Below are 24,271 nucleotides of genomic sequence, written 5' to 3' on the forward strand. Positions count from 1 at the left end.
ACATCAAACACCTTCTTAAGCAATCATTGTGACCAGTGTCCACAGGCTGAGCCCCATGGTCAGCCTCTCTGTTCCCAGGTGAACCAACTAGATGTTAATTCTGCTTCTGCAATAAGCTCCTAACTTATTGGAAAAGGAGTGAAACTTCTGCAAAGTGCACTTTTAGGAAGAGGTACTTTTTGCTTATGAAAAGAAACCAGTAAATCCTCTAGGAATAATAAAAGGGAGTATTTTACAGTTAAGCACGTGATTTCGGAGTGAAGAATTCAATGTTGATCTGCTGGTCTAGGCTGTTAATACTCTTCTTGCTCTTCCTGCGGGCCCCCTTCATCAGGTATCTCAAAGCCTTCATCTATGACATAGAGAATGTCTACAATCCTCTGCAATACAGGGTCATTTTCCCCCTCATTCTCCTGGCAAATCAGTTCAATGATCCTTAGCTTTCCAAAGTAGAAATCTCTCTTTCTCCAAATATTCCACAGTAAGTTTCAATAATTTGACCTGCTGCATCAATTTGGCTGCTTCATCATCCCCGTTGCCCACACCAGGATTCTTTCGCACCACCCTGGGCCAGCCTTAGGAGTCGCAGTAGTTCTCTGTGTTGCAATGGGCCTCGGTGGAGCTACACCACTAGAGCCAAGAGGTTTCTTGGGTTTATTCAGAGCTGGAGCAACAAGGGTGGGAGCCACTGCGGTTTCTTGACCGTGTCTGGCAGCTACGGGGTCATAGTCTTTTCCATCATAGTTCGCATCAAAAAATTTCTTGAGGGGCTGGGGATATAGCCTAGTGGCAAGAGTGCCTGCCTCGGATACACGAGGCCCTAGGTTCGATTCCCCAGCACCACATATACAGAAAACGGCAAGAAGCGGCGCTGTGGCTCAAGTGGCAGAGTGCTAGCCTTGAGCGGGAAGAAGCCAGGGACAGTGCTCAGGCCCTGAGTCCAAGGCCCAGGACTGGCAAAAAAAAAAAAAAAAAAATTCTTGAACCACTGAACAAATTCAAAGTTGTCCTGAAACTTTCCTTTTACTAATTTATCCACAGGAATTATTTTGTCAATACCCATTCTCTTAAAGCCTACTTGTAGTATTTTGAAGTTCTGGATATATTCATGTTATAGCTTAGCTTGGAATTTCACTTTCTTCAAGGCAATAGAGCCAGGGAATAGCATGTCCATAAACTGACAATAGGCAGCACCTGAGCACAACTGTTCAATCTTTGTCAGATTCAACTGTAGAGAGTCATTGATCCAGGCCAGCATTTCATGTCGACTTAGGTTATCACTGGTTACTGACGTTGAATATATATGTTCACTGCCATCTTCGGCTCTCAGCAGAACCGCATCCCCTACCCGCGTCCGGCTCAGGTTCCGTCTTCATCTGTTCAAACCGTTTGACCTTTTATATTCCTCTCATGCTTCTTTTTTCTTTATAATTTTCTATTACATGTAGAAATATTTTTATTTTACTATATAATATTTTCTATTATATCTTTAAGCCCAAATGTTAGCTCTTTCATTTGATCAACTCTGCTGAAGAATACAAACACACACACACACACTCATACACACACATACACACATATAAGACATATCATTTTTAGAGTTACAATTTAATGTTTTTTCCCCTCAGGATTTCTATTTTTATTGACTTTTTTGTGCTTTGCTTTGACTTCCTTATCTCATTTAGCTGGTTTTTATATTTTGTTTGAGGTCATTTAGCGCTTTATTTTCATCTTTTCTTGAGTTTATTTAGTTGCTTATTAGAATTCTCCTTGAATTCCTTTAGCTGTTTACTTGTATTTCCTTTGATTTTATTTAGATGTCTCTCTTGCATCTCATTTAGCATTCTTCTAAACCAAAAAATTGTTATTTGATCCCCTTGCTATCATTCAGATCATTTACTGTGTGATTGTTTATGTTTTGAGGTATCCTAGTACCTTTCTTTTTAGTGATTTTGTGCTCGGCACTTGAGATTTGTTCATTTGAAGTCAACTTATGACTTGGGTTTTAATCACTTGAAAACTTTCTATTGATTTATTCTTTATGATCTGGCCCAGTTAAGTAGAGGCAACATTGATGTCTCATTTCTTACTATTGACCTGGGCTATGACTCAGCAAAAACAAACTCATCCATTCAATATCAAGCCATTTATTTACATAGAGTAGTATACTATTACAAAGATCATGCAACTGATCAAATCCCTCAAGAAGGGACTAGCATTTTTTATGGTCCTGTACAGAGAGAAATAAAACTTATTTGTACAGGAGTTAAGAATTCCATTATAAGAATAAAGAGGATGAAGGGGGAGAATTAAAGAGAATAAAGAGAAAGTGGAAGAAATAAGGAAGGAAGAAGATGAGATGAAGAAAAACGGAATGTGAGGTTGCAGGTAAAAAAACATGCTACTGTATAGGAATATAGTTCAATTGTTATGTAGAATGGTATATCATCAGAGATTGGAAAGGGCTAAGAAAGTTAAGAATATCAAAAAGGAGTTACGCTAAACCAATTATTGAGTGGTTTATAGATGGGAGATAAGAAAAGAAAACGTAGAAATAAATATAATATAGAGAAGAGATAAAATAATAAAAAATATTGGGAAAAAGAAAGCATTTCTTCCATATTGAAGAGAAGGATATATTTTCCTTAGTTCTATCAGCAGAATGGATATTTTCCTCCAATCTCTGTTCCTGTCTTTTGACTTCAGATCTCTTTTCTTGATACTTACCTGTTTTCTTAGAGGCCTGGATTGACCATTTGCAACTTGGGTGTGGTGTTCTATTTTCCTTAGAGTTGGTATGCTCTTCTAGGGTGCAATAAGGCTATTTCAAACATATAGTATCACATTAGGGAACATGTATGAGGGGATAATTTCAGAGTATATCAAGTGGGTCAGAAAGCTATTGACCACTCTAAAATCCCAGGCTCTGCCCTACTCAGAGAATCAGGTGGATGCTATTGCTTTTCCATGGTGAAGTTTCCCATTTTCATGTTGGCTTCCAGAGGAGAGTGAGTAGCTCTTGTTACCAGATGTTATGTTCTAGAAGGGGTCTTCTTGCATCTTTCTTTTTCCTTGGTGTAAAGTTTCAGATCCTAAATATCAGACTCTAGACTTTGTATTGACTATCAATACCGATATTAGACGTTGGGCTCAAGTGGAAGTTTCCTTGTCTTGGGGTAGGGAATTTGATCTTGGTGATCCAGGAGTGCCTTCAACCACCCATAGTTAAGGGGCCATGTGTATGTCTCATAATTAGCTCATTGGCAAAATTTTTTCTTAGTCATCAGATTCATTCATGTTTGCACACTAGGCAGGGCCATGGTCCTCAGGGAGTAATCCTGGGTAGAGGAGAGTTTTGTGTATCTTTGTTCAATTGTTGGGTATAGGAGCCTTTAATCAGCCTGCTAAGCTGAGAGTTTGCTCTGGGGAATGAGTACATGCATCAGTGCATGCACTGGCCTATGTAATTGCCCTAAGGACCTGAAAATATCTGCCCCACTTGCAAGCTTCCTTGCTGACCTTTCTGCTGCAGCAGGGCAGACACCAGTCAAAAACTGAGTAATGACTCAAATATGACTTGCTAACCTGTCCTTAGCCCTCTGTGCCAATATTTTGTTCAGTTTTGACTGTGTGGGTAGCTCTTGCCAGAAGCAGAACAAGGATAGAAATAATGATACTGGGCTCTTTGCTGGGAAGGTCATGGGATAGAGTCAATCCACACAGTGTTTCTGGTACCCTTTGCCCAAGATTTCGTCTTCATTTCTTTTAGAGATTTAGTGTCTAGTGGTTTGTACTTTTTAGCTACCTCTCTCTTTGTGCTACTATCCACTGGAGTACTAATTTGCCTGCCTTTCATTGCGATCACATTTTTGAGATTTTGTTTCTGGTGTACAAAGACACTGGGAAGGAAGTGGTCCTGTCAGCAACCCACCATTTTAATCTCTCTCTGTTATAATTTCAATTTGAATTTATTTAATGACTAAAGACCTAGGACATATTTTCACATGTTTATTTGGAATTAGGAAATTTTCCTTGTTGAAGTTATTTGTGTGAATCACATTGTTAATTTTGTTGACTTGTCATTCTTTGAGATGGAAAATTTATTCTGATATTCTAAACCTATGATCTTCTTCATTTAGGGCTTGCAAATACATTCTCCCAGTCTCTCTCTCTCTCTCTCTCTCTCTCTCTATATATATATATATATATATATATATATTCATTCGTATGAAATCCAGTTTATTAATATTTCTCTGTTTTGGTGGGGTGGTGGTGAAACTCATAGCCTTGTGCTTGCTTGGTTGGTATTCTACTATTTAAGCCAAGCCTGCAGTCAAGTTTTTCCTAATTATTTTGGAGATGGAATTAAGTGAATGCCATTGCTTACACTGGCCTCAACTGCAATCCTCTAGATCTCAGCCTCCTGAGTGCCTAGGATTATAGGTTTGATCCCATTGACATCTCCTAGGTGTTAATATTTCTCTTATATTTTCTATATTCTATTTTAAATTATTTTGTCAAAGTCACTAAGGTTTTCCTTTTATGTTTTGTTTATTTTTGTAGGAATTTTATGGTTTTACCTTGGGCATTTGAACCTATTATCCATTACAAAGTATTTTTACATGAGCCTGAAGAATCAGCCAATCAATTTGTTCAAGGAGGGAGGTATGCTCACATTTGTCCTTGTAGTTTTTTATTGATATGACATTAACTTATGATAAAATTCACCACTTCAGGTTAAAATTTTATTGAATTTTAACATATTTATTAAGTTGTTATGCAACATAATTATTATGCAACATAATTGTATTGTGCAACAAAACAATTCCAGAACACATTAGTTATTCCCAAAAGAAACTCTAAACTCATTAGTGTTACTTCCAATTCCCTCACCTCCTACCCCTAGGAAAAATTAATATACATTGTGTCTATATATGGATTATGCATACCATGGATAGCTCACATTACATTAATTATATATGCATATTCCCTTTTGTACCTCCACCCTCTTACTTAGCATAATGTCTTCAAGGTTTATCTATGTTATAGTGTGCATGTGTATTACATTACATCTTTTTTATTTTTATTTTTATTTTTTTATTTTTTTCAAATTTTTATTACCAAACTGATTTACAGAGAGGTTACTTACATCTTATTGCTGAATAATATTCTAGTTTTTGGTAAGCCATATTTTATATATCAATGTTCCTGCAAATGACATAATATTATTCTTTCTGATAGATGAATAAAATGTTATTGTATATGTGTACCAAATTTCCTTGGTCTTCTTATCCACTGTAGGTCATTTGGGCTATTACCATGATTTGATAATTGTAAATAGTGCAGCAACAAACATTGATGTGCCAGTGTCTATACCATATCCTGACTTTTAATGCTCTGGGTATATTCTGAAGAGTGGCACTGCTGATCACAGGGCAGTTCTAGATATACTTTTTTGAAGAATTTCCAAATCATCTTCCAGAGTGGTTGGATTAGCTTACATTCCTACCAAAACTGTAACAAGATTTCTTTTATTCCACATCTCCACCAGCATTTGTTATTGTTCAAATTGTTGATGCTGTCCAGTCATCCTGCTGTGAGAATCTTAATGTGTTGATCTGCATTTACTTTATAGTTGGTGAGAATTTCCTCATGTATTTATTGGCCATTCCTCCTCCTCCTCCTCCTCCTCCTCCTCCTCCTCCTCCTCCTCCTTCTCCTCCTCCTCCTCCTCCTCCGAAAAGTCTCTATTTGACCCCTTTATCCAGTTGTTAATTGATTTGTTGTTTGTTTGGGTGGGGTAGTTTCTTTAGCTCCTTGTATATTCTAAATGGTAGGCTCTTATTGAATGTAAAGCTGGTAAATATTTTCTCCCATCTGTAGTCTGTCTTTTACCTCAGTAACTATGTCCTTTACCGCACAGATTTTTTTTTAGTTAGAGGCAATCCCATTTATTGAGTCTCCAATTTTTCTTAACTCCTGGAACTATACTCAAAACTTTCCTATCTATGAAAATAAATTGAATGTTTCTCCTACTTCTTCCTGTAGTAGCTTCATGGTTTCAGGCCAAACACTAAGGTATTTGATCCATTTTGATTTTATATTATTTCAAGGTCCAATTTTATTCTTGTATATAAGGATGTCTAGTTTTCCCAAAACCATTTGTTGAAGAGGCTGTCTTTTTTTCAACATATATTTTTAGCTTCCTTTTCAAACGTCAGATGGCTCTAAGTATATACATCAATTTCTGAGTCTTCTAGTCTATTTGATTGATCTTCAAATCTATTTTTTGTGCCAGTTACAATTGCCTTAGTTAGTGTAGCTCTGTAGTAAATTTTAGGTCTGAAATTGTGATATTTCTACCAATGATTTTTTGCCTACATTTGCTTTGGTTATTTGGGGCCTTTTGTGGTTCTATGGGAATTGTTAGATTACTTTCACTATCTTGGTGAAGGATGTCATATGGATTTTGATGGTATTGCATTGGAATTATAGATGACTATTGGCAGTATGGACACTTTCACAGTACAAATTCTGTCAATACCTGAAAGTGGAAGGTCTTTCCACTTCTTAGTGTCTTTTATAGTTTTCTTCTTCAAAGTTTTACAGGTTTTACTATTGAGGTTCTTCACATCCTTGTTTAAATTTATTCCTAGGAGCTTTATTTTTAGGTGAATGAAAATATAATTTTTTTTTATCATTTCCCTTTCTATTTGTTCATTGTTGGTATACTGAAAACCAACTGATTTCTGGGTTAATTTTATATCCTCCCATATTGTCAAAATTATTGATCAGCTCTAGGAGCCTGGGGGTAGAGTCTGGAGGATCCTTTAGTTTTAAGATCAAATCATATGCAAATTAAAATAGTTTGGCATCTTCTTTTACTACTTTGATCCCTTTTGTGCCTTATGCTACTGTTTTATTGTTCGGGCTAGGAATTCAGAATTGGGCTGAAAAGAAATAGAGAGAGTGGATATCCCTGTCTTGTTCCTGATTTAAGAGGGAATTGTTTTAGTTTTACTCCTTTTAGAATGTTGGCGCTAAGTGTAATATAAACAGCCTTTATTATGTTTAGGAATTTCCCTTCTTCTCCAACCTTCTTCAGAGTTTTTAATAAAAAAAGTATATTTGATATTGTCAAAGAATTTTTCTGCATCCATTGAGTGATTATGTGATTCTTGCTCTTGACTCCGTTAATTGCTTTATTATGCTTATTTATTTATATAAAATCAACATGATTGTAGTCATTGTGTGTGTGTTTTACTTTTTTTAGATTGTTCTTATTTTTTGCCACTCCTGGGGCTGGAACTCAACACTTGGGCACTGGCCTTGGCTTCTTTATGCTCAAGGTTAGCACTCTACAAGTTGAGCCACAGCATCACTTCTGGCTTTTTCTATTATGTGTTGCTGAGGTATCGAACCCAGGGCTTCATGTATATGAGGCAAGCACTCTACAACCAGGCTATATTCTCAGCCCTTTTAAAAATCCTTATTTCTTTAAGTATTTCTAAAAAGGAATTGCATTCAACAAAGTCGTTCATGGATATAGAGCTTCTTGGTCAATGTCACCCTTTTCAGTATTCTCACCCATCTTTCTCAACCCACTCCTTCCCTTACTTTTTTCAATTATGTAGGATATATGTTGAATTTTTGGTAATTTAACAAAGCAACCCATATATACAGTGCATCTTGTTCTTGTCATGCATTCAACATATTCACACCCATTCAACCTACGTTTCTCTTGTTTTTCTTAATTTTTGTGGTATACATTGAATTTTTTTTTGCCAGTCCTGGGGCTTGGACTCAGGGCCTGAGCACTGTCCCTGGCTTGTTTTTGCTCAAGGCTAGCACTCTGCCACTTGAGCCACAGCGCCACTACTTGCCTTTTCTGTATATGTGGTACTGAGGAATTGAACCCAGGGCTTTACGTATACAAGGCAAGCACTCTTGCCACTAGGTCATATTCCCATCCCCTACACTGAATTCTTTTTTTTTTTCTCGGAGAAGCTTCAAGAGCAATCTGATTTATTAAGGCGGGGACAAGGACTAATGATAGCATACACTGAATTCTTGTCCCATGTGTTTTATTATTTGGTGTTTTCTTTTTTCTTTTCTTTTTTGGCTTTGGAGTGTTTTCTTATTTTTTTTAAAAAAACTTATTATAAATGTGATGTACAGAGGAGTTACATTTACATAAGTTAGGTAAAAAGTACATTTCTCTTTTTTCATTTCTTTATTGTAAAAGTGATGTACAGATGGGTTGCAGTTTCAAACATAAGACAATAAGTACATTTTTCATCCAACTTGTTACCTCTTCCCTCATTTCCCCCCCTCCCTGCTGGGCTCGGGTTGCCTCCCCTGGCGCGGGAGTTCAGGCTCTGCTCTCCTCTAACCGCTCCCTTTCTCCCCCTCTCCCCTGGTCACCCGACCCGCAGGTTAGGCCAGAGTGGAGTGGGGGGCTCAGGAAAGACCTCAGGTGCACGAGGCCGTACGAGATCGCTTTACCTCCCTTCTTACCCGTAAAGAAAGCCGGGCATACGCAGATCTTGGAGACGCTTCAAGAGCAAATCTGATTTAATAAGGGAGGGGCTAGCAGCTGATATAGTAGATGGCAACGAGAAAAGGGGTCATCGACCAGAGAGCTGGCGATAGGCTGGCGAGCTTGTCATAGGACCCCCTCATGAGCTAACGTCACTTGGATAGCGCCACCCCAGAGGCGAAAGCCCACGAGACTGGGGGGCACATGGGCTGGCGAGAAAGTTGGGGGCTGGTTGCAAAGCCAGTTCTTCTGGTTCCGGACCCAGAGAATTGTGGCCTGCTTCCGCATTCCCCAGGGCTGGAGGAAGGGCAGCATCTCGGGAGCGCTCTCAATGCCCTTCCCCCTCAAGGCCAAAGCTGAACCCCAAAACCTCCCCCTTCTCATTTCCCTCCCCCCCATGAGTTGTACAGTTGGTTTTACTATATAGTATTATAAGAATTGCTATTGCATTGGTTTGTCTTTTTATCCTTTGTCTTTTGATTTTGGTATTCCCTTTCCCTTCCCTAGATCCAATGCATGTATGTAGAACATCCATGGTAGTAAAATCAGTTACAGTGATATTGGGGGTAAGACCACAGGAAAGAAAGACAGAATAAAAAGGGCATAATTTTACACGGTATGTTAAAAATAACAACAATGATAAACCACTTGTTTCCATAACTTGGGGTGCATTTCAATTAGCATTATCTTTTGTATTCATCTGGACATAGCTATTGAGCTATTTTAGTCTTCTGTTTAGGACTATCCTAGACATGAACCGTAGTCTATGTTTATTTGGGTCTAGATCACTTCACTTAGTATGATTTTTTTCCAAGTCCTTCCATTTCCTTATGAATGGGGCAATGTTATTCTTTCTGATAGAGGCATAGTGTTCTATTGTGTATATGTACCACATTTTCTTGATCCACATGTCTACTAAGGAGCATCTTGGTTGGTTCCATATTTTAGTGATGACAAGCTGTGCTGCGATGAACATAGTTGTGCTGGTGGCTTTGGTGTGGTCTTGCTTGTAATCTTTTGGGTAAATGCCCAAAAGTGGCACTGCTGGGTTATAGGGGAGCTCTATGTTTAGCCTTTTGAGGAACCTCAATACAGCTTTCCAGAGTGGTTGAACAAGTTTACAATGTCACCAACAGTGTAGTAGGGTTCCCTTTTGGCCACATCCCCTCCAGCATCTGTTATTACTGGTTTTCTTGATAATGGACATTCTTACTGGGGTGAAGTGGAATCCCCGTGTTGTTTTGATTTGCATCTTTTATGGCCAGTGATGTTTAACACTTCCTCATGTGTCTCTTGGCCATTCTCATTTCCTTTCCAGAGAATTTTCATTTTAGGTCTTTAGCCCATTTATTGAGGGGGCAGTTGTTTCTTTGAGGATTTGATTTGATGGAATTTAATTTTTTGAGTTCTACATATATTTTAGAAATATGGCCTTTGTCTGTTGTATGGCCAGTAAAGATCTTCTCCCAATCCGTGGGCTTTCTATTTAACTTGCAAGCTATGCCCTTTGTGTGGATAAGCTCTGCAGTTTGATGTAATCCCATTTTGTTTAACCTTTCTTGACTTGCTGTGTTCCTGGGCCTCTATTACCACTCTGGAAAGCAGTATGGAGGGTCCTATGAAGGCTAAACATAGAGCTTCCCTATGACGCAGCAGCCCCACTTTTGGGCATCTACCCAAAAGATTACAAGCAAGACCACTCTAAAGCCACCAGCACAACAATGTTCATCTCAGCACAATTTGTCATAGCTAAAATATGTAATCAACCCAGATGCCCCTCAGTAGATGAATGGATCAGGAAAATGTGTTACATATACACAATGGAATTCCATGCCTCTATCAGAAAGAATGACATTTCCCCATTTGTAAGGAAATGGAAGGCCTTGGAAAAAATTTATACTGAGTTGAGACAGACCCAAAAAACAAGGACTCTATGGTTTCCCTCATAGGAAATAATTAGTACATGTTTAGGCTAGTCATAGCAGAAGATCACAATAGCCCAATATCTATGCCTATATGAACACATTAGATGTTGCTAAGTGAAATAAATTCCACGTTCTGGAAACAAGTGTTATACCATTGTTGTAATTATTTTCAACATGCCATGTGAACTAGTACCCTTTTCTTTCTCTTGTATTCCCTTCCTGTGGTTTCACCCCTGCTATCACTATATCTGATGTTAATACCCTGGATACTGTATATACATTTATTAGAACTAGGGAAGGGAAAACCAAAATCAAAAGACAAAGGATAAAAAGCCAAAGATTCCAAAAGCAACACTTACAAAACCATTTGGTGTAAACCAACTGTACATCTCATGGGGGGGAGGTGAGATGGGAGGTAGGGGAAAAATGAGGGAGGGGGCAACAAGTTGAACTAGAAATGTACTCACTGCTTTACATATGAAACTGTAATGCCTCTGTAATTCACTTTGGCAATAAAGGAAAAAAAAGGAATAAAAAGATACTTAAACTAGGAAATATATTTTAAATCAATTAAAGCATTGAAAACCAAAAAAGCAAGTTTTGTGCTGTGCCAAGGAACCCAAGTGTTTCTCCTATTCCTCCTTGCAATGTTTTCAGGGTATCTTATTTTACCTGAAGGTCTTTGATCCATTTGGAATTGATTCTGATGCAAGGTGATCTATAAGGATCTAATTTCGGTTTGTTACAGGTGTTGATCCAGTTTTGCCAGCACCATTTGTTGAAAAGGTTGTCTTTCTTCCATTCTATTTTTTAGCACCGTTATCAAAGATTAAGTAGCCATAGGTCTGCAGGTTCATTTCTGGGTCTTCAGTTCTGTTCCATTGCTCCTAAGGCCTGTTCTTGTGCCAATACCAAGTTGTTTTTATTACTATAGCTTTGTAACACAGCTTGAAGTTTGGCACTGATATTCCTCCAGCACTGTTCTTTCTGCTTAGGATTGTCTTTGCAATTCGGGGTCTTTTATTGTTCCATATGAATTTTTGGATTGCTTCCTCTATTTCATTAAAGAATGGTGTTTGGATACTTATGGATATTCCATTGAATTTGTACATAGCCTTTGACAACGTTGCCCTTTTCACAATGTTAATCCTCCCAATCCAGAAACATGGGAGGCTTTTCTGTTTCCTTAGTTATGTTTTAATTTCCTTTTGCAGGCTTTTAAATTTCTCATCATAAAGTTCTTTCACTTCTTTGGTTAAGGTTATTACTAAGTAGTTTATGTTCTTGGGGGGCTATTGCAAAAGGAGTTGTTTTCCTGATTTGTGCATCACTCTTCGTGTTGTTGGCATACAGTAAAGTCATTGATTTTTGAGGATTTAATTTATATCCTGCTACTTTGTCAAAGCTTTGGATCAGCTCAAGAGGAGTAGAGTCTATGGGTTTCTTTAAATGCAGGATCATGTCATCTGCAAAGAGAGAGAGAGAGTTTCATCCTTCCCTATTTGGATCCCCTTCATATTTGACTCTTGCTCTATTGCTTTGGCTAGGAATTTTAGTACTACGTTGAAGAAGAGTGGAGAGAGTGGACATCCTCGTCTTGCTTCTGATTTTAAAGAAAATAGCTTCAACTTTTCACCAATAAGTGTAATGCTAGCTGTAGGTTTGTCATTTTACTGACTTTCCTTTTCATCACAAATTTCTGTAATTATCATTAGTGACTGAATTATCAAGTACATTTGTGTGTTCCTTTATAAGTATTGCATAATGGTTATCCATGGAAAATAATACCAAGTCAAGTGCAAATTGTCAGTTTCAATTCCATATATCTATATTTGGCATAAATCAATACATAAGTAACCTAAAAACATTTAATTGATTAATATATCTGGGAGATTACATATGTGTCTATGCATTTGTACCTTTTTAAAATAAATATTCTGTTGAGGGCCATTTTTGCTACTATATCTTCATAGTTGTCTTCGAAGCCTAAGTGAAAAAACAAATTGCATAATTCTACAAAAGCTCAGTTAGCAGTTAGTCATTGAAGTGTTGGACTCTGATAGTGGGCAGGGAATTGAGGAAAACAGAGACTCTTGGAAATGGAATGGAGAATGAGAAACTGAATCTCATTCATCAGTGTATGGAGACTTGGGATAGTGAAAAGGGAGGAGTTGGGAAAAATAGCTAGCACAGATACCATCACAGTACCAAAGGACATTTCTGGACACAGCTGCTCTGTAATCTGCATAGCAGACTGATGCTAGAAAAATCCCGTGTACTTCCCAACATATAATCATTATGCTGAAATGAGAAATCACCTTTAAAAGATCATACTTGAGTTTTCCATACTTGTGTTTTGGTTTGGGAAACCAAAGCCTCTGCATTTTCCTGCCTTTGGGAACCTGCAGGAAATATTGCTCACTATATTAGTAGGCTTTTACCTTAAGACCCAATTTATCTGTGGAAGAACACCTCTGAAATAATCCTACTAATACCTCTATATTATTAAGAGGTGACTGGTTAATGACACAGTGAAAGAACAATCTGAGTCCACTATAAGACTCGAAGCTCATGTGAACAGCTGGAGAAACTGATAGATTAAGAAGGCATTAGTGATTACAGGCCAGAACTAAACTCAGAATGCCAGATTTGGGGCAGTTAATTGTATGGGACCTACAGTACCTCTCCACCCCACTCCCAGTGAAGATAGTTGTCCCACTCTCTTATAAGTGAGATTCATAAATTCACAAGAGACTGACACACAGTGCATTGCCTGGCATGAACCCAGCCCTGGAGAGCATTGAGCAAATATCCCTGGAGTGAATTCCTACTAGGGGAACTTTGTGTTCCTCGATATCTCATAGTAGTTAGCAGGGCACCTGACTTATCCAATTGGCTTTAGTCCTAAACTTATTCCTCTGGTCACCTGGCAAGCAACACTCAAGTAGGAAGGAAGAGGTGAATAACCTATAGCTTTTACTTCCTCTAAGGGTGTACAGATTAATAAGATATGGGAAAGGACTACTACTCAGCATAGATAGGGAGCATCCACTCTTGCCTACATAATTATCCACAACATTGGAGGTAACATTCTCATTTTTGTAAATGTCTTTTATGTATTTGTTGCTGTGTATGTGTGTGTATTCTTCTTTATTCATCTTCTTAATGGTCAGATTTTAATTTTGTTCTTTGTTTTTGTGTTAGTACTGTCGCTTGAACTCAGAGTCATGGTGCTGTACCTTACCCTTTTCACTCAACTAGTGCTAAATCATTGAGCCATAGTTCTACAATTGATTTTTGGTGGTTAGTTGGAGATAACACGCTAGCAGACTTTTCTGTGACCTTCAGATATCAACCTCCTTATTAACTAGTCTTACAGTTATGAGTCACTGGTAACCAGATAAATTTTCTTTTCTTCATTTAATTTTTTTTTCTTGTACCTTTTTCTGGCTTTGTCTTGTTATGTTTAATTTTATAGTCTGGCCTTAGGTGTTCTCCCTGAACTTCTTACACTCTACCACTTGAGCCACAGTGCCACTTCCAGCTTTTTTGAATAGTTCATTGGAGATAAGAGTCTGATGTAGTTTATTGAGCCATGGTCCTCAGATTTCAACCTCCCAAGTACCTAGGATTACAGGTGTAAGCCACTGGTACCCAGCTATAGTCACTTTTTTATTTTATTCTTTTTTTCCTCTCAATTTTATTTGCATCATATCTTAAATATCAAGCTTATTCTATATAGTTTTGCAAAAGCCAATTTCTGCTGTGCTTATGTAGTGGCAACTATAATTTTTACCTTTTTTTGATCATGTGGCTTTAACTCTGGGCCTTGGCACTGTCCCTGACTTCTGAAGCTCAAGAATAGCACTATACCACTTGAGCCACAGCACCACTAGCTTTGAACTGTGATCCTTAGATCTCAGCCTCTTGAGTAGTTAGCATTTACAGGTGTGAGCCACTGGTGCTCAGCCTTTATCTGCTTTTTGAACTTTACTTTTTTAGTGTCTTGCTTTTATTCATTGTACATATCAATGTTTGTTTTCTTGTTTCTACCCAGTGCTGACATCGTGAAACTTTCAATACACTGATGCTGATGAACTGCATACCCAGCCCAGCTAAGAAATCTCACACCTTAATCCATATAACATCCAACCTCATCAAATAATTCAAATTAAAGAATCAGATAGGTAAAATTCTAGATAATTAGCTGGCCTCCAGTTGGTAAGGTAAGCACAACATGAATAACCACTTCTGCACATTCACTCCTGTATCAGCAGATAGAAACAACACAAAGGTTGTAGACACTGTGTCTGTAAAGGTACTCTGCATAGCTTGCTCCCATATCTCTTTAAACCATGCACTACAGACTGAAGGAATAGTCATAGGTGGTATGTCACATGTACTCTGCTGTCTGTATCACAATTGCAAGAACTACCAGAGGGCCCTAACTTTTGTAAGAAATCAGGACCATTCTGTTACGATCTGTGAAGTCACTTACACTCTACATATTGTTCTAATGGGAATTACAGAAAAGTCATTCATTGTGTTTCCAGGAAATTATTTTCTGGGTTTATTTTGGATATCTCCCTTGCTTTCCTTGATATGATGGCAAAACAATACTTCCTTGTGATCTGGACCACAGTAGATGCCATTCTATTTAAGCCAAGTCATTTCCCACCACTCCAGATTTTACACTGCCCATGATTTTACTTCTCTTGTTATTACTGCAGGGCACACTTCCTAAATCATATCTGCTAACCCACTAATGTCTACTCTACTGCATCCCCATGTGAAGCTAATTATGGTGATTGGTTCTGGCCTTTGAAGCCAGTCCACAGTTGAATTTTATTGCCAAGTTTTATACTTCCTGGAAGCCTGACTAGGGGAAATTTTTAAGTGCACTTTTCATACTGAAGTGATCTGCACCAGCATAGATATTCCAAGGAGCCAGTTGAACAACTTGTAAGACAGTAGGGTGTGGGTAGCCATCTTACCCAAATATTATGCTGCTCAAAGCTATCTATCTACTTATTTATCTACTATCTACTATCTTGCTTTTCTGATAATATTATTTTGGTGGTGCTCCAATACTTTTGAAGGCTCAGGATACCCTATGTCATTTGGCATCTTTGGCCTGGGTTTTGAGATGGTACCCAGGATTCTTCCTTGTCAGTTTTTCTTTCTCTTTTAAGCTTTTGTGTGGTATGGTAAAAAAGAGGTTTGTCACTTCAGAATTCTTCCCATTCCCTTCCTTCTTAACCCAATTTGTAACAGGAAGTTAGTTGCCTGCCCCAGGGGTGATGGAAAAAATTCAGTAGATCAGTTTCAAAATGGCATTTTCAAAAGAGCATTTTCCTGATTGATGTTTCCTTGGTTGGGAATGTTTCAAAATGGCAGTTTCAAAATAACTGTTTCAAATGGCAGTTTCAGGGTAACTGTCTCAAAATGGCAGTTTCCTGACTTTTGTTTCATTGGCCCAGACTATACTCACATATAAGTCTGGAAGAGGGAACCCAAGGACCACAATTAAGCTGTATTGGTATACTTTGGGGTGCCAGCTATAATAGAAGAGATGAATAAGTTGACCACTTAAGGCTAGGTCCCCTGGGGTAGGGGAAAATTTGAATGAAGGGACCAGTTTATTGTTTGTGTGTGTGTGTGTGTGTGTGTGTGTGTGTGTGTGTGTGTGTGTGTGTGTGTGTTTTCCTAATCATGGGGCTTAAACTCTGGGCCTGGGCTATCCCTGAGCTTCTTTTGCTCAAATAAGCATTGCTTAAGACTAGCATTCTACCACTTGAGCCACAGCACCACTTCCACCTTTTCCTGTGTATGTGGTACTGAGGAATCGAGCCCAGGACTTCATGCATGCTAGGCAAGCACTCTACCACTAAACCACCTTTCTAGCCTCATGGTGTTTTTAAGTTAGATGAGAGCGGGGATAATATGAACTATAATGCTGCACTGGAAAATGTTAGAGGAAATAAGAGGGGCTGAGAACTTACATGGATCAAATTTGTCATTTTGAATATAATAGTGGTTGGAAAGTTAGAAGGCTTGAGTTCTAGCATAGTATCTGTGTGACTTTGGATCAGTTTTTAATCTTACTCTTCACCACAACATTATCTCTGGGTTTCTGTTCTTCATCTTTAGCATAAAGGTGTTCAAATAGATTCCTTGTCAATAGAGTCTCCAAGCTTCAATCTTTAAATAGTCCTAGAATTACAAAAGAAAGAATAGTTCTACAAATGTCATTAGCCTATGACATTAAAATGTTGCTCATGGGAATTGACAAACTTTGGCCAATAGCAGATAAATGAATGTGTCAAATATTATCTGGACATCCTGTAACTAAAAATTACCAGGTAGAAGTTCAGAGAGATGTTTTTAGCCTCACAAAAGTAAAGGAATATTGGAAGATTGTAGAAGGAAGGAAAAGACACATCCTTAGGGAAAGCAGAATCAGTGAAATCAGGGAAAGTAGATAAAGATTACTGAGTTCAGAGATGTGGAAAAGAGTCTACTGTGTAAAGGCCTTAAATATCAACTTGTATTAATAGCTCCTTAAGGTTTCTAACACCATAATATAATGAGTGAAGTTATGGGATATTAGTGCTGAGGAACAGTACTCAACCTAAAATCTGAGATCATCATGAAGTACCAAAATGATAGGAAGAATGCAATTGCCAAACAGTCCCCCTGAGAAACAACCACACAGCCATTCAAGTCAGGCCAAAGGGAGCCCAGTGGCAGTTTATCCAGACTGTTCAGTACATAAGTTTATGGTTCTACCAGTGAGTCTTCTGGGGAAACAGAAGGGCTCAAATCCAAACTGCTCAATCTAGGGAACTCAGCCATATCTATGAGTAAGCTTTCCACTTGGAAGATGCTCTTAGTACATGCTGTGTAGTCAAATGAAGACTGTATGCTAGGCAAGCTAATTGTACCTAAAGATGCAGAGAGGTCACAGATCTTTTCAATGAGAAATGAGGAGCTTGAACCAGGGACCCCAATAATCTCGAAGCAAGAAAGAGACTCTCAAGGGAAACCACACATCTAAGATTTCAGGAATGATAAGCTTAGAGACTGAGACCTCATAAAATAACAGGAGAAGAAAGCCAAGGATGTGGGGAAAAGAAATCACATCACTGAGCTAGATATTGAACACACTGAGCACCAAAGCAGAAAATCTAGAATTTTTCACAAGGAGTTTGCTGAACTGCTGGAGAAGCCCCAGAACTTGCAGGTATAGATCAAGCTCTATAGCTAGTGCAAGAGAAGGTCTACCTTTGAAATGAGAATAAGTCTTCTTGGCCCTCAGAAAGCTTAGAGTTTGTGCCATAAACTTCAGCAAAACAGTCACTTCTTCAAGCAAGAATAGAGGCAGTGAATCTAGGAGGAGGAAGAGCAGAACAAGATTAGTTCATACTTCCAGTGATGGTGAATGACTCTCAGATACAAATGAAACAGAAACAAGTGTCACTCCAACCTGTGCCAAGAGAATATGCAGTGCCCAGGGGACACAAGAAGCCAGTTGAACAGTATGTGCTATGAAAAAAAGATGACTAAGGGGCTGGGAATATGGCCTAGTGGTAGAGTGCTTGCCTCATACATATGAGCCCTGGGTTTGGTTCCTCAGCACCACGTATATAGAAAAAGCCAGAAGTGACGCTGTGGCTGAAGCAGTAGAGTGCTAGCTCTGAGCAAAACGAAGCCTAGGACAGTGCTCAGGCCCTGAGTTCAAGCCCCAGGACTGGCAAAAAAAAAAGCTGAATAAAAATGTCTTCCTGCTGGGTGCTCATGGCTCACACCTGTAATTCTTTCTGTTTAGAAGGCTGAGATCTGATCCTCAGCCTACTGAGTATCTAGGATTATGGGCATGAGCCATCAGAACTTTGAAGTATTTTCTCCTTTTTACATAGATGGAAGGATTTACACAAAGGTCATAATGTTATTAGACAATTGAGCTTGATATTAAATACATGTCTGCCAGATGATAAGGCTTGTATATTTGTTTTCTACTATGCTATGTTGCTTGTATAGAGGAGTGAATATGGCTATTAGACAGTGAAGCCCTAAGAAAGCTTGCAGAAAGCAAAGAGGAAGAGATTGGTGTTATAGCAAGCTGGCCCGTATAATTGTAGGTCCAGAAGTCCGATGTCTGATTGGGTCAAAAGATTAGTATCACCACTGTCATCCCTCTACTCATCAATATTCCTAGTTTGTTGCTGTTCTTCCACTGCTTCACCATTGAACATAAGATGGTGCTAAGTGAAATGAACTCCAAGATATGGAAACAAGTGGCTTTCAATTGATGTTGTTATTTTTAATGTACCATGTGATTTTTTTTCTATTTTCTTGCATCTTTTCCCTATAATTTAGCACCTGTTGTCACTGTATTTGATTTTGGTACCCTGGCTATTGTATATACATTTATCTGAATTAGGGAAGGAAAGGGAAACATCAAAATAGTGAGATAGAAGTTAACAAGTTAGATAAGAAATGTACTCACTGCCTCACATATGAAACTGTAACCCCTCTGTACTTCACCTTGACAATAAAGAAAAAAATTAAAAGTGGTGAGACAAAGGATAAAAGGTAAGCCAATGCAGCAGTGATACTTATGATATAATATGTTGTAAACTAACTGTACAACTTGGGAGGGAAGATTGCGAAGGAGGAAAGGTGGGAGAAAAATGAAGGAGGAAATATGATCAACAGGAAATGTACTCACTATCTTAAGTATGTGACTGTAAACCCTCTGTACATCAGTAAATTAAAAAAAAGAAGGCTAAGATCTGAGGATAGCAGTTGAAAACCAGCCCATCCATGACAGTTTTTGAGACCCTTATGTCCAATTCATCATTAGAAAAAGGAACTGTAGATATAGCTCAAGTGGTAGAGAATTGTGTAAAAAAGCTAAAGTGGCAGTGCCCTTGCTTTGAGTTCAACCCCAGGACTGACACAAAAGAATGTTCTTCTAACAAAATAACTTTCAGCAAAGATTATGAACACTGAGGTCCAATAGGTCTAGGCAGCACCGGCATAATTAGTTCCTGAAAAAGTCATAATATTCCCAAAGGATATAGGAGTGACTGAAAATGTAGCTTACCATAATTATATGCAGAACAGTTTGAGGAGTATCATTCTGTTTCCAAAAGGAGTAAGTATTCACCACATGAATATAGGGGGTGCAAAAAAATGAAGGAGATTGAGAATCTGGAGAAAGACAATTCTAGTGAGAGAGCAGCAGTAGGGCACTGCTTGATATGGTTAAGGAGAAAACATTCTAGGAAAAAATGCTGGCCTAAGAAACTACCAGGTGCTGTTTATACGAGGACATTGGACATGAGTGATGATGGCCAAACTACCATTCATCCTCACAGACAGCAGTTCTGTGCTGACATTGCCTCCGAGGATTAGGGTGATGAGCTTAAGCATCAGGCATTCAGCTCCTCAACAGTCATGGAAGCATCTTGTTGGCTAGCAGCAGTGAGTACAAAGACATCAGACCAAATAGAGCCTCCTTTTTGCCATCACATGGAAAGCATCATGTCTGGAATATGCTAGGATGAGATAAAGCAGCACAGCTACACTTGGAAGATGTAAAACATTTCCAGATTAAGCAGTTCAGTGCCGAGGCCAGGGTGTTCTGACTTGGATGGCATCTGATTCTTCTCAAGTTTGGATTTTGTGGGTCAGTTTATGTACACATGTGCAAGGCTATACATATATATATATATATTATTCGTAAATATTTGTAAGTATAGAGTGGGCTTTATTTGGAATAGGAATAAATACAGATAAAGTCAGTGTCTTTGTGTGAGTGATATGCTTAAGCACCTTAAATAGGCCATATCATCTGTAGCTGCCATCACAATGAGCTAGGAAGACAAGTGACTCTAGCATTTCCCTATTTGATTTGAAACTCATACTTCTAAACTAGAGTTCCCAAGTGATATATACTCATATGTTGGCTGCATGTTTCTTGTGAGGAAAACTTGGGAAACTCAGGTTCTTCTCATTCCCTTGAAGGATCCATTAACTTTTGAATTGGAAAAGTTATCCGAGGCAAGGAACCTTGATCAGACACTAAGAACTAGTGATTGAGTTGCTTTTTTGCCTAGGAAATCTGGAGAATGTTTCTGTGTGGGAAGATGTTCTGGTCAGAATCCCCTTAGCTCCCCTTCCCCTTTTTTTCTCTTAATGCCAGGACTAAGAGAATGATACTTCTTAGCAACCTAATCCTTCACAGATGCTTGTGTAATCTGGAAAAATGACTAACAGATTACCCAAAGGAGAAAATACTTTTAGCTTGGCCATCCCGGTTGAGGGGTATTAAAATGTTTTTCATAATCTTGAACTCCTTCTTGATGATCAACAACAACAACTCAAGAATTTCAGAGACTTCCCATAATTGCTTAATTTGTGCATCAACTCTGGACTCTTTAGCCACAGAAGCTGATAACTCATAACCTTCATTCTTTCATATACCTCACTCCCTAATCCGGTGCAGTCCATATGCTCCAAGCACTATAATCATGGTGACTGTTCCTAACACTGATCTAGAAATCAGAAATGTGTTATGGTACTTGTTCTCTTACCATAGGACACAAATCTAGAAAATAACATTGACTACACCTATTATAATCCAGAAACTGGATTATATGCTTTATTGTTGAAATGACACAACACAACAATTATCTACAAAGATAAGGGAAATTTACTCCCAGAGAAAGGAAGGGTCTTGGCTCTGGTCACTCAGGAATCTTTGGTAGGGCAAAGTTCTTTCTCATGTACCATCTTTCTTGTCTTCTAAAAAAAGACTTCCTAACTCTTTTCTTATTGGGAAAGAGCAAATAAAATTTTACTTAAATTGTAGCAAAAGAAATTATATATGAATCTTAATGTCATCAGAGTGAGAGCCCTTATGTACTGGCATAAAAAAATTCATATTGTGTCTCTTGCTTTAGCAAATGAACAAACTAGTTTATATCCATTAAATACCTTTTTTATTATTTATTTTTTTATTTTTTGGTTTTGTTTTTTTGGCCAGTCCTAGGCCGTGAACTCAGGGCCTGAGCACTGTCCCTGGTTTCTTTTTTGCTCAAGGCTAGCACTCTGCCACTTGAGCCACAGCGCCACTTCTGGCCATTTTCTGTGTATGTGGTGCTGAGGAATCGAACCCAGGGCCTCATGTATACGAGGCAAGCACTCTTGCCACTAGGCCATATCCCCAGCCCTATATCCATTAAATACCTTCGTCACATCTAAGCCATTGGAATAGAATGCAATAGTCATGACAGCCACATTTTCACAATAACGAATGGAATCAACAAAAAAGGACAAATATATTTTTTGAAGGCCATTACTTCACAATAACTGTCTGCAATACTTGCAAAACTGTTTGGTGAAAGTGAACTGAACACCTCAGGGGGGGAAAGGGAAAGGGGGAGGAGGGAGGGTGGTATGAGGGACAGGGTAACAAACAGTACAAGAAATGTATCCAATGCCTAATGTATGAAATTGTAACCTCTCTGTAAATCAGTTTGATAATAAAAATTTGAAAAGAAAAGAAAAGAAAATGTCTCCAAATATAACCATAGGTTACAGCAACTGAGAAAGGTGTTCTATGTGTAGAGGAAGAGAGAGTAGTTGGATGAGATATATGTGTGCACCTAAGGTTTCTCTATGAAGAAACCTTCTTATACAAATCTTTATAGTCCTGTACATACTGGCATCATATCTGACATGGAGTGGGTGGATTAGTTGCACCTGATCTTTCAGGAAAACCAGGAACACAAGGCACATTTTACATTTTGCACAGCATGATGCTATTGGCTCTGCAAAGGGACTTGGAGGTTGATCTTGTGGTGGGTGGAAGGTACAGTGTCAAAGACTCAGAAAAAAAATCCACAGGAGCAGCCTCTCTTTTATTATCTTCCTTCTAGTCCATGATCCCTGGCTCTGGCTAAGCAAGCAGTAAGTGGGAGCCTTTTATAAATAAAATAAAACTAATCTTATTTGAAAAAAAATTAAGAGTATTTGGCCAGCTTCTTCCCTGAAGGCAATGGGTGGTCACTAAAGAAGGTGGAGGGTAACCATGACAACACTATGAGAGCCCAAGCCCAGCAGTTGGGGCACATATAAGGCTACTGCCTGACTTCCACAATGTAGAATGGGAAAAAGGAGAATAGAAAGTTCCTGGGTGTTTATAATATTTTGTTAAGATGGAAAATAAGCTGCCCAGGAAGAAAGCTACAAACAGGACTCAGTATTCACATTCTGAGCCTTGTGCTTGTGGTGTATAAAAGCTATCACCACTACCTATTGCATACAGAACATAGACACTGTATTGTGTGAACTGAGCTATTTTGAAGGAACATAGGGTACTCTGCCAATTAACCCTTTATATCCATGGGGCTTCGAACAAAATGTATGGTAGTGATTGAGGATCAGAAAAATATTTCTCTGCTTCCAGGGAAGAAGTAAAATTAAGACAAATTGTGTCTGACTACAGATATTCCCTTACTGAATGCCTTCACTACTTACTACAAATCCTCTAGGCAGCCCCTTCTAACCGGACAAGATTTTCAGGAATATTAGCCATTTCTTCAAAATCTTTACTTGCCACTGGGCACCATGGCTCATACTGGTAATTCAACCAACTTGAGAAGTGGCCATAGGGCCAATCTTACATTCCATAACAGATTAGAAAAAATGGTAGTTAAGACTGAATGAGAAATTGGGCATGGTGGCATATGCCTGACATTTCAGCTATTTGGAAGGAGTAAAGTAAGAGGACTTTGGTCCAGGCAGGACTTGACTAAAAAAGTGTACCTAAAAATAACTAAGGCAAAAAGGTCTGGGGTTGTGGCTCAAGTGATTGAATGCCTAAGCCAAAGGACCTTAGTTCAAATTCCAATACTACTAAAAATAAATCTGCCTCAGTTGTAATACTTCTATCTGCAGCCTAGCTATGCCAGTCCCCCTTGACATTTAGCTCTGATTTTAAGAAATACTATAAAGAAGTTTGAAAATTAAGTCTTGTGTAAAAATTACTCCTAAGATATATTTATATAAACTTTCCTACACAAACCACTCACTCTAAAGTTTATATTAATTTTATTCACATCTCAAGCTCAATCTTCTTAACATTAACAAACTGGATCCTACTCACCACCCTCCTTTATCTGAAATTCCTTTTATATTTCTGAAGATACAGACTGCAATCCACTGCACTGTTCACCGATCTCATGACTTGCTTCACTGTTTTCTTTCTTTTCCTGAATGATGAGCTATCACTCTTATTTGGGACCAGTTTCAGTGTGACACTCCCCTACTAAACTGTCTTTGAGACCCAATATTGGTTTGTTTGTTCCCCTTCCCTATTTATTTTTATTATTATTTTACGTAATTTTACAAAAGAGTTTTAATTCAACATGTCATTTTATGAGTACAATACATCTTGATCAATGTCACCCCTTTCATCATTATCTGCCATCACTCCCAACCCCACTCAGCCTCTCAAGTTACCAGATTTCATTTTTCCACATATGGACATTGAATATAATAACTTCATTCACTCACCCTTCCTTCTTCCATTTGTCTGCCTCTTTTTGTCCTCACTCCCGCCCACAACACGTTTCAGCTTCCTGGTATTTATTTCATTAAACTCTGAGGTGGCTGTTCAAAGAACTTACATCATTTGAATCCTCTTCTGCATATACTACCTTTTAAAGTTTGTGTATATATGCCTATGACCTAATTCTGTTTACATATAGATTTATAATATGGATGGGACTTCCAC

The 24,271-nt window shown here is 38.4% G+C and overlaps 1 pseudogene; it reads right to left on the reverse strand.

The window, feature by feature from the left end:
* Window positions 1-293: 293 nt before the first annotated feature.
* Window positions 294-15,453, reverse strand: LOC125343082 (annotated as a pseudogene).
* Between the last annotated feature and the right edge of the window lie 8,818 nt (window positions 15,454-24,271).

This window comes from Perognathus longimembris, chromosome 28, assembly GCF_023159225.1.
Source record: "Perognathus longimembris pacificus isolate PPM17 chromosome 28, ASM2315922v1, whole genome shotgun sequence".
Taxonomy (NCBI): Eukaryota; Metazoa; Chordata; class Mammalia; order Rodentia; family Heteromyidae; genus Perognathus; species Perognathus longimembris.